This window comes from Phyllostomus hastatus, unplaced genomic scaffold (assembly GCF_019186645.2).
Source record: "Phyllostomus hastatus isolate PE091 unplaced genomic scaffold, TTU_PhHast_1.1 phas_contig_17, whole genome shotgun sequence".
Taxonomy (NCBI): domain Eukaryota; kingdom Metazoa; phylum Chordata; class Mammalia; order Chiroptera; family Phyllostomidae; genus Phyllostomus; species Phyllostomus hastatus.
The window spans coordinates 14,128,672-14,140,821 of NW_025333664.1; the positions used below are offsets into that span (position 1 = coordinate 14,128,672).

A 12,150-nucleotide genomic window follows, 5' to 3' on the forward strand; every position below is an offset into this window, starting at 1 on the left:
ATATGCAGGAGGCTCCACTGTACTTCTACAATATTCTACCAGCAAAAACCTATAATGGAAACATCAGCGTGAACATTCACACCTGATGAGAGGGGTAAAGACAATTCACCGAAAACACATCTGGTAGCTCTGTGCCAGACCTGAGACGGATCATACATGTCGCCAGCCCAGCCAGGCTCTGGTGCAGTGAGCAGCCCAACGCCCTAGATGTTTCCAGCTGGATTTTACGGGGGAAAGTTAGCTACTGCTAGACAGAGCTCATAGACCCATCTAAGAGCAAAGGCATGTCCTGTGCTAAGTGTTTAAAATAGACTTGCTTTTAAAAGGGTTTGTGGACACACTGGTAGCACTGTAAAAAGGCACTGTTCCTCTGGAAAACAAAATCCAACATTCAAAGCAAGAGCCATTAAAATGTTCACACCCTGAGATCTAGCTCCTGGATATTTCTCTTTGGGAAATAACATTACACAAAGATGTTCACTCTGACACTTCCCACACCAAGAAGCAAACAAAAAGAAACCACTGAAAAACTAGATACAAGTTAGTAGCAGAAGAAGAAACTGTGATATATTAAAAATTAGGTAACTAATATGCTATAATTTATAAGTCCTATAAATATACATGGAAAATGCTTATGACAAATGGAAAAAAAGGAGTATAGTTGTCCCTCTGCATCTGAGGGGACTGGTTCCAGGAACACCACCTCCTGCCAGCACAGATACCAAAATCTGTGGATGCTCCAATCCCTTACATAAAACTGTACAGAACAATGCATACGTGTATAAAATGACTGCAACTACATAAAAACGTGCATGTGGACAAAGACTAAAGAGGCAATAAGCAAAGATCGCACATTACAGCTGAAGGTGGCAGAACACCGCATGGCTGTTTTGGTCAGTGCGTCCCGCAGACGGTGTAGGGACCTTGCACTCTTCACCAGTATGTTCCACGAGGTAACAAAAGGAAGCTTGAATGCAAGTGCTTGGAATTGGGGAGGGGCGGGGAGGGGTCCATCCCAGATGCAAAACACCTGACAGGGGCAGTCAGGTCCATGGCCGCATCGGCTCTTGCCTTTCCCACCTGTCATATTTCACACCTTCAACCTACAAAAAAGTACGATTTTACCAGCAATGAGCTCACTGAGCTGTGTCCATCCCAAGAAGTTTGTCTTAGAAAGATCTGGCTAAACTTGGCTGCACTGAAGGCCAAACACATAAACAAACGAGAGCAACCAGTCAGGTGAGAGGCACAGACCCCGGATCAGGAGTGCACGCACTGTCACATACATTTCTGCACACACACAGAAGGAGCCCCAGCTGAGTCCAGGGGGTGGGGAATAGCAGAAACCCTTTGAAATCTAGCCCGAGAATATGGGGACTCGAAGAAACAGGACTGTAGGTGAGGGAAGATTCAGGGACTGTCTGGAAAAAAATGTCCATTTGCCCTTGTTCATATACTATTTCCTCATAAGGTGATTTAGAGGCACTACACACCGAAGTAACAAGTTTCTACATGGACAAACTTTTCTTCTGAACCCATGAGGGCTGAACCCAGCTTCAGCCCTAGCTGGAGGCACATGCGATCAAGTTTGCCCACTATGCTTACTCTCGGCATCAGTACATCGTCACTCTCTGTGCGATGTGTTCTCCTAATGCAGTATTTTATGAAAAAGTTTATCCTTCACTTTGTGCAAAATGGCTCTCAACTGCTTAACACCCCAACCTTAGAACAAGTAAAATAGCAAAGTTGCCAAGACTGCAACTGATCCTTCAAGAGCTTACACGTGGTTTTGATACTACCAGCAAAATGTATGCTAATATCAGTATTCTATTATACAAGCATGGTAGCTTTAGTTGGTCTTTAACATTAACTGTAAGAGATATTAATGGTCATCTACACAAGTTTCTGCCTAAAGGCAAAAAAAATATGGAACAATTATAGCCATAATATTGATAAATGAATATACCCCTCTCAAGAAAGAGGAAAAAAGCATTTCTAAGCAAGCACTGTGCTCCCCTGAGGCTGATTTAGAAACAGAGAAGCCAGTGGTTCCATCTTAAAGTTATATTAGAAAGAAGCAAAGTTAAGATTTGAACTCAGCATTTCCATCTCCAAGTTCAAATCATCTCCCACTGAATCAATACCTTTACAATTCCATGAAACTGATACCTACAACTTAAGGCAGACTACAGTCAGAGACACATGCATGGCTGCTCTGAGACTTGATGTTAAGGTGAGTGTTGCATCCAGCAAACGCGAGAACAAATGTCGGAGACTTTCAGGGAATCAAGGATGTTACTTTATTGGCCAAATTTAACCTGCGCAGGGGCAAACTCTCAGAGTGTCCAGAGACACAGTACCCACAAGGGGCTGCAAATGAGAGACGCCCCGAGCGCTTACACCTAAGTCCTTATAGAGGGGCGGGCAAGCAAGCGTTATACAGAAGCAGACGTGGCAGTTAGCAATTCGCTTACAAAGACCGCGTGTGGGAATTTCAAACCAAGCATTCTTGTATAAGGCGGGAAGGCAGGATGTTTGTTCAGTAACCTAGTAATCTCCTGGCTCTAGCTAGCTAGGTTCCTATTTTCTCATGGTCTAAGTTTTTCCCTACTCCTTACAGTGAGGACGTGACTTTACCATCAAGTAGAAACTTTCTATAACAGAGACCTTGGATAACTGAAATGACAAAATCTTTGGGATCACAACTCTCCTCATTTTGTCTTCCCACAAAGTTACAAATGGCTGATTCGGCAATCTACGTTTAGAAACGCTATCCTCCTCCATGTTCTACCTTCCCTTGTCCTCTTTCTCAATGAGGGCAATTCTTACAACATTAGTCTGTTTCACTACAACACTGGCTTTCTGGCCTTTTGGCAATCACGGTGCGGGGAATCTGTAGGTGTAACACCCAGCCCCCTCCAGTTTTGAGCCCTGCTGTCCATTATCTCACAGAACAGAGATAAGGGGAAAGAGGTCAGCAAACAACAAGGTAATGAATGAGACAGAACCCAGGCCACCCCAGATAAGTGAAAAAAGTCAAAGATACTTCCTCTGCCTACTAACCAGAGGGAAATCTATTCAGGAAATTCAAGGTTCCTGCTAGAGTGGTAACCCCTTTGTAGGTCAAAGTTAACCACAAAGAACAGAATGAGATGAAACTACCAACTTGCCTTTCCAAAGGGAACTCTTCCCAACTTTGAGATGTAAGAGAACAGGTTTACATTTTTCTATTAAGTGAGCTCAGATGATTCAGAGTAAGGACATCTCGTGGTACACAAGGCATTCCACTGGGGACTGTAGAAATTCGAGTGTGAGGAGCCCTATTAGGCCTCTGAACACAACACAATGCAAACATCCTATCTACTTGTCAGGTGCTGCATCTGTCCCTGACTCCGGAAATAGAGAGCAGAGAGGGCTGGAGCCCCACCCCTCATCTGTAACCCCTACGCGGGCAGAAGTGCTAGCAAAGGTCAAATGCATCTGGGGGGCAGAGTCCTGTGCTACAGATGCGTACTCAAGGCTGTGCCATGGAATCAGAAGCAGGATATGGCCAGTGGTAGAAATGGAGCGAATCTGGGATCGATTAAGCTGACTCATCATCATACACTGTTTCCCAACATGTACTTCTTCTTTCCAAAATGTTTAAAACTAGTTTGGCTGTTACAGTAGCTTAAAGAGCAGCACCTCGCTCACTGGGAGATGATGGAAGGTGCGACCAGTGCAGAAGAGGAGCTCGTGTGCTGACTGCCTATTTTAAGAGAGGTTACAGCTGTCTTTATCCTGACCCCACTACTTTTTCATACATGGTATCAAAGTCACAAAAAGCACTTTAAATACCACAGAAGGCTACAGATACTGGCCAGTTCAGAGGCTGTAGAACAGGTGAGTGAGATACTGGAAAAACTTCGGCAGGGCTAAGTAAGACAAAGAAACTTGAAGAAAGGATTAAAACTGATGATATGAGGAACAAAAAGATGTGAGGAACAAATACATTTTAAGAATGAGTCTGGGATACACTGAAGGTTGAAACACAGACAGTTCCAGAACCTCCGTAAAGGTCACACTTTTGGATGGAACAGGAATTTCATCATCAGCAATCCGAGAGAGAAAACACCTAATTAGTGGCTACACACACATGCAGACTCTTTGGGGCTCAGGGTTCACGTCTGTCTGGGAATAGATCCACCACACCAGCAGTCGGGAACGCAGAAGTCAATGCCAAAGAGAACAAATGACAGAGTCAAAGCCACCTCTCCAGTGTTCATGCCTGTCCTATGCTTCAATTAGCTAAATTCCACTAGGAAAGAAGTAACCGACCCTATTTTTAAAGTGATGATGGTGAGACCTTTGGTCTGTGATCCTTGTTGGAGCTGAGCGGACAAGTTTGGCCAGGGCTCCTCTAAGGCACTCAGGCAGAAAGGAGGAAGTAGGCAGATGCCAGGAGGGAACAGTCTTTTCCTTCTCCCCAGTGATGGCATTTGCTACCTCTTTGGAAAACCAAACCAAACCCCCCAAATCTGTGCCTGATACTCTGGAAGTAGGTAGGATGTTGGCTATGGGAAACCATTTAAATCTGTTAAAGAAAACAAACACAAAAATAGCTTCTCCACCATCAACCAATAAAAGTGTTTAACAGATACCTGAATACCACCAAGTGCCTGGCATTCTTCTAAGCAATTCAATCCCCATAACAAAACAGGTAAGTTGTAGTATCTCCATCTTACAGATGTGCAAACTGAGACATGGTAGGTAAGGTTAAATAACCCACCCAAAGGGACACATCTAATGAGAGAGAGGCAGGGCTTAAACTCATGGCCTGGCTCCACAGCGGACCACTCTGTTTTGGATCTCCCAAAGCGGGAAAGAAGCACTGCTGAGAGCAGAAGGAGCAGCTTCATCTTCTGCGACTAGGACTCAGCCACTATGGCTAAAGGAACGGACTCAACCCACCTACCTGGCTGCTCCGAGACAATAACCCCCTGCTCCCCACTGCAGGTTGCAGTCAACGGAATCACAGGGAATTCCTACAGGACAGCCCCGAGCGCTCAGAGCTGTGGAAGGAGGAAACCCACGGCTCCTTCAAGAAGAGCAGACAATTAAAGCTTACATGTTTGCTAAATAAAAAATTCTAAGTAAAAGCAAAAGTTGCCTCTGGGAAAAGAATGCAGCAGAAAGATTCTAAAAAATCAAGATTTCTTAATGCTTATCGCTTCATGCTCAAAATCACAAGAATTATTGGAACTCTGAGTTGAATGGCATCTCAGAAATCATTTAATCCTTTCTTGGCAGGCCAGAGAGGATAAAGGGGTGTGCCCAAACCCAATGCACACCTGCACTGCCATTCCTCCCGTCTCTAAGTTCCTCCCCTCTATTAACAGGATAAACGGCCACCCAGTTACCCAGACCAGGAGCCCTTTTCCTTAGGCCCCTCATGCCACGTGCCGCCAACTTCTCTGACCCCCTTTTCTCAGTTATTTCCAATGGCCGCTTGCTCCCTTCAGGATGAAGTCCCAATTACTTGAAATAGATTTTACTAGTTTCCCCCCCAAAAGTCACTTTTCTGGCCACATTTTCTACTTATCACATCCCGTGAATCCCCGGCACCCACCCAACTGGACGGATGCCTTCCCAGAGCAAAGTTCATTACACACTACTTCCACGTTTTGTTATGCCTTTCTCATTGTCTGAAACTCCCCTTTTTCTAGCCATCACCTTCCTTTGTCAAGATTTAACCATCTTTCAATGGTTAGCTCAAATGCTGTTTCCACCATGAGAGCTTTTAAAAAATAATTATAGTTCACTGTAATAGAGCTAGGTATAATTGAAATCTAGGACTCCAAATTAGATGTTATCAATACTTTAGATCCCACTATCAACATTGATTGCTCCAATTTATCTGAGTGATATTCACCCAGCTTTGTGATGATCATCATCAATCGTCACTGCCACCACCACCACCATCCTCTCAACTGTCTTATACATTATTGTTTCCAACTGAATTCTCCCTCAACAGACTGAAGACCTGACCGGGTCAGTACTACTCTCCACACTTGACCAGAATGGACAACGAGACCTAGAAGTTAAATGCTTTGCATTAGGACACACAGCTGGTAAATGTGGGGTGCACAGGCTAGTATATGACAGAATCTGGCCTCTCGAGTTCCGTTTTAGCGTGCTTTTCACCACATCACACTGACTCTCCTGAGAATGGTCGTGGTACTCAGTTCCCTCATTTCTAAACTATCCAGCCGTCTTCTCTACCTCCCTATGTTAATTAATGGTCCATTCCCCCTAGGCAGACTAATACAGGGATGTAGAGCTAAATAAAGGGCTTCGGCAAACAGCTCACAAAAAAATAAATTTGATTGTGTTCAGAAAAAGCTCCCCTAATCTGAGAATCAGTTGCTTAATTTCCAGTACGTTCTCCTGAGATCCTACATTCCCTCAGTTCTACGTCAGGCAGGACTTGGAACGGAAGGGGAAGCGGGACCCAGCAGCACCCTCACTGCCAGAGGTCTCTCCCACGGACTGCGCCCACGAGCACTGCCTGTGTGGCTGCAGGAGCACTTTCTTTATGGTTCACCAGCGCTTTCCTGTCTCCCCTGGCTTTCCACAAACTTGTCACTCCAGCCTAAGTGCCAGGTTTGAAACCAGCCAGAGAGGCATGCAGTCACAAACCAGCAGGGGGAAACCTTGTTTTTCACACATATGACAGTCCTTTATTTTCAAAGCCACCCCACCCCATCACTCTTAGTAATGTTGTTTACAGAAGGGGTCAAGTATTAAAGATAATTTATGGCTAAGAATGCAACCTTTCAAAGAAATATCTGGTGAGATTCTGTAAGGCTAGTAATTCCTTAGCATCTAATAAGAGTATTCTTTTTGTTTCTTTTAAGAGGATTTATGTATTTTTTTTACAAGGATCTAGAGTGCTAATAGTAATGCTAACAGAAAGAAGCAGTGTCAGAGATAAACAGAAGAAATTATTTTTATTTGACTCTAGTATAAGCTCTTCCTGTGATGTTATAAATCAAACAGGTGATAGAAATAGGGTTTTCATAGGGTCAGAATTTAATGAAATTAATACAAGTGCCAAAAACTTTAGAGATCTGGGGTCCAGAGTGAAAAAGGCAGTGCCTGAAATGTTCTGGCATTTTAAACCCTAAGCTGCCTACAACACACATATGAGAAAGAGGTGCTTGTATTGAAACACAGATAGTTCAGCTGTACAACTGACCTTCCTCAGGAAGGGGCTTGTTTTTCTGTGTGCATGCATGTGTGTGTGCGTGTACATGTGCGTGTGCACTGAAAGGAGTGTCGTAGTGGAAGAAAAACAGAGAAAACTGAGGCCCTGGCCTCATCCTTGTTTGCCACCCTACTGCCCTGTGACTCTGAGCATGTCACCAAGACTCCAGGGCATACAAAGAGAGTGGAACAACCTTTTTTAACACCCTCTCCCTTAGTTTGCACCTTCAGGGAGAATAAAGGAGAAGCTGCAGGAATAAGATGGGATCCTCTGAGGGGTGGGCCCACACCCCATTCTCTCAGCAGAAAGGCTGGTTTCCCATTCTCTGACATTCCCAAGTATGCAGTGGATACTACTATACAGGAAAAAGATGCCTCCTGGATTTGGGTCCTCAGTGCAGCCCAAGGAGAAATGATTGATGCTCGTATCTACCAGAGAAGGAAGGAACTCAGACACACATCTGTTAGTGCTGGAAGTGCTGGAATAAAGTGAAGCATTTTCAAACAGAACATGCTGGATCTTAATTATTCTGCGCTTCAGAGGTGACTGAACAAGCTTCAAGGTTTCCTTAATCTGCTAGGGAAGAAAAATTAAGAAACCCCAAAACTATGTGAAAGATCAGAAGTCACTTAAAAAGAGAACACGGTGTACAGGACTTTAATGAACTATAGCCAAGACACTTCCTTTGCTATAAAAAGGTAATGCATAAATAGAGGTCAACTAGGAAGCATTTAAAAGTCTGCTTACAACACATCATCTGCTTAAACTGTCTTAAAGTTATTTACATGTGAATCAGAGATCCAGGGCTAGATTTAGCCATGTGTAAATAGAACTCAGGCCAGGTTTTTCCAATGCCTCTTGGCAAACAGGTTATTTTCTTAACCATTCTGATTAGAAAATATTAAAAGGCACAAAATTACAGGACGAATTCCTGAATTTGCCTATGCTATCATCTTGGAAAAGTATGCTATGATGGATATACAAAATATCCACCACATCTGTAGAGCGTTTATATTTATGGACTCCCATGTGGCCCCCTCTGAAGCTGTATTAATGAGGAAATGGAGGAGGATGAGGAAGCTGAGTGAAGCAAGGTGACTTAACTAGCCAAGGTCACATGAGACCAAAGCAGATGGAACAGGACAAGAGGCCTTCTCCTAGAAAGAGGCAATTAAGCTATTGTGGCTTTTCAAAAACAAAAACAGAAACAAAAACAAAAACAAAAAACACCAAAATCACACTCTCTGTTTTTAAAAAACGAGATTCCGGTAACGAAGGGCAGGACCAAACTCATGTCACGAAATGTTTCACGCCGCTCTACCCAACCCCCTCTCCAGCACGGCTGCAAATCACAGCTGGCGAAGTAAATGTACCAGAGAAGCAGGGATCGATGTTTAAACGCCCATGTTTTCAATATTAACCTCTATCTTTTAAAAGTCTTTTTGGACAAATCTCTGGTAACATGAAAATTAGCATTTCTTCATCTGACCTACAGGCATTTTCTTCAGATCATAAAGTTCTTCATGGTCAAAGATTATCTCATTTTCTTGGCACTTGACACATCTAGTGAAGCATAAACATGGCAGGCAGAATAAAAATACTTGTTTGACATGATCTGGCAATTCTTCTCCTGAATACACACGCAAAGAATCGAGAGCACGGCTCAGATACTGTACACTCACACTCATAGCAATGTTATTCACAATAGTCAGAAGGTAAAAATCCAAGTGTCCATTAACAGATGATTGGATTTTTTTAATTTTTTAAAAATTTTATTATATTGGTTATGTTGTTACAGTTGTCCCATTTTCCCCCCTTCATTCCCCTCCACCCTGCACACCCCCGCCCACCCACATTCCCCATTTAGTTCATGTCCATGTGTCATAAGTTCCTTAGCTTCTACATTGCCTATACTACTCTTGCTCTCCTCCTGTCTGTTTTCTACCTACCATCTATGCAACTTATTCTCCATACCTTTTCCCCCTCTCTCCTCCTTCCACTCCGCTGTTGGTAACCCTCCATGTGATCTCTATTTCCATGGTTCTGTTCCTGTTCTAGTTGTTTGCTTAGTTTGTTTTTGGTTTTGCTTTAGGTGTGGTTGTTAATAATTGTGAGTTTGCTGTCATTTTACTGTACATGTATTTTATCTTCTTTTTCTTAGATAAGTCCCTTTAACATTTCACATAATAAGGGCTTGGTGATGATGTACTCCTTTAACCTGACCTTATCTGAGAAGTACTTTATCTGCCCTTCTTTTCTAAATGAAAGCTTAGATTGCTAGCAATCTAGGATGTAGGTCCTTGCCTTTCATGACCTGGAATACTTCTTTCCAGCCCCTTATTCTCTGCAAGGTCTCTTTTGAGAAATCAGCTGACAGTCTGATGGGAACTCCTTTGTAGGTGACTGTCCCCTTACCTCTTGCTGCTTCTAGAATTCTCTCCTTCCTTTTAATCTTGGGTAATGTAATTATGATGTGCCTTGGTGTGTTCCTCCTTGGGTCCAACTTCTTTGGGACTCTCTGGACTTCTTGGAAGTCTATTTCCTTTGCCAGATTGGGGAAATTCTCCTTTATTATTTGTTCAAATAACTCTTCCCCTTGTTGTACTTCCTCTTCCCCTTGTGGTACCCCTATAATTCGGATGTTGGAACATTTAAAGATGTCCTGGAGGTTCCTAAGCTTCTCCTCATTCTTTTGAATTCTTGTTTCTTCATTCTTTTCTGTTTGGTTGGTTGTTTCTTCTTTCTGGTCCACTCCATTGATTTGAGTCCCAGTTTTCTTCCCATCACTACTGGTTCCCTGCACATTTTCCTTCATTTCACTTAGCGTAATCTTCATTTTTTCATCTAATTTGTGACCAAATTCAACCAATTCTGTGAGCATCCTGGTCAACAGTGCTTTGAACTGTGCATCTGATACTTTGGCTATCTCTTGGTCGCTTAGTTGTATTTGCTGTGGAACTATGATTTGCCCTTCCCTTCCGGACAGTTTTTTTTTCCCCCTTGTTGTGCCTGTTACATATGAGGGGCGGAGCCTTCAGTGTTCACCAGGGTGGGGCAACCCCGTTGCTGGGTTATGACGCTATCTGTGGGGGAGGGGTCTGAGAGGGAACAATGGCGCTTGCTCTGCTCTCTGGCAGATTTCAGTCACTTCTGCCACTTCCCCCAATCAAACTGGGCCCTTTTGGTACTGATTCCCAGGTGGGTGGGCTTGTGTACATTCTAGGACCCTGTGGGTCTCTCCAGCAAACTCTCCTGTGAGGCTGGGGGTCTCTCCCTGTGCCTCAACCCCCACAGGTGTTTTCAATAGGTGTTTTGAGGTTTTATTTCCCCGAGGTGGGGCCCTGGGCTGCACAATCTGTCTTGTTCCCCAACTTCGCCCGGTTTATCTGTGCGTGAATGTGGGACTGCTCGGTCAGTCAGCCGCCCTGCGTGCCTCACTGGGTCTGCCTGCTGCCAGCGGGTCTGCTGGCCACTGCCGTGTGCACAGGGGTCCACAAGCCACTGCCTTTTTTTGCTCTGATTCCTCTCCACCCGCCACCCAACTCCGCCCCTCCTACCGGACTGGATGAATGTGTCTAACTCCTTGGTTGTCAGACTTCCGAATAGTTCAATTTCCTGCCAGTTCTGGTTGTTTTGTTTGTTTGTTTGTTTCTAAATTTTTGTTGTCCTTAGTTTGGTTGTGTGAAGAGGCGCAGTGTGTCTACCTATGTTTCCATCTTGGCTGGAAGTCCGGATTTTTAAAAATTTTTATAAAAATTTATTTGGGTTTATTTGAGCAAAACTGACTACAGTTGCCAGGAAGCAAGATCTGAAATGCTCACAATGAACGAATTTTTAAAAATATGGTATAGACATACAAAGGAATATTATTCAGCTATAAAAAAATAAATAGAATTCTGATATGCAACAGCACCAATGAACCTTGAAAGATAAACCAGGCACAAAAAAGACAATATTTTATGATTCCACTTACATGAGGTATTTAGAATAGGCAAATCCATAGAGCAGAAGTTGCCAAGGATGGGGTAAGAGAATGGGGAGGCATTATCTAATGGGGTCAGAGATTATTTGGGATGATGAAAAAGTTCTGGAGATGGACACTGCTGATGGCTCTGTCATATTGTGAATGTACTTAATGCCACTTCCAATGGCAAATTTCATGTTATGTGTATTTCACCACAAATACCAAAAAACTTGTTGGAAATTTAGGATGGCCAAAGGGAATCACCTTGTCAAATACTGTGGATATGTGAGAGGAGGAGAGAAGATGGTAACTTGTGTATTGATAGGTCATCTACTCACTTATTCAATAAATATGTACTGTCACCTACTGAGCCTTAAAGATGTAAAATGAACACAACAGACCTCCAACTCTACTCCAAGGGACCAAGAGAGTCTAGGAGATGCATGTGAACTGAGTTTGGATTCACCTACTGAGATTAAATTCAGTGGAGAAATGAAAATGGAAACTAGATGAGCACATGTTAAGAAATGAATGTGGGGGGAGGGGTGGGGGTGGGGAAGACCACCAAAATGGTAAATGATTTGTAAAGAAACAGTCCCACTACAGAAAATTAATCTGGTTACTTTAATAGTTCAGAAAGACTTATTCATTAAAAAAAAAAGAGAGAGAAAGAGACAGAGAAAGAAACTTTCACTTCAACTTGTCTATAGACGGTAAACCAAGCTAATGAAGTATAACTGACCCTTGAACAATGAGGAGGTTAGGGGTGCCAACTTCCCATCCCATGCACAGTCAAAAATCCACATATAACTTTTAACTCTACAAAAATTTAACTACTGATAGCCTACTGCTGACTGGAAACCTTACTGATAACATAAACAGTCAATTAGCATGTATTTTGTATGTTATAAGCACTATATACTGTATTTGTACAATAAAG

General features: G+C 43.1%; 1 protein-coding gene across 1 annotated transcript in view; it reads right to left on the reverse strand.

The window, feature by feature from the left end:
* TOP1 (DNA topoisomerase I) overlaps nt 1-12,150 on the reverse strand; it is an 87,578-nt gene that overhangs the window by 41,800 nt on the left and 33,628 nt on the right. The gene's annotated exons all lie outside the window — the stretch shown is intronic.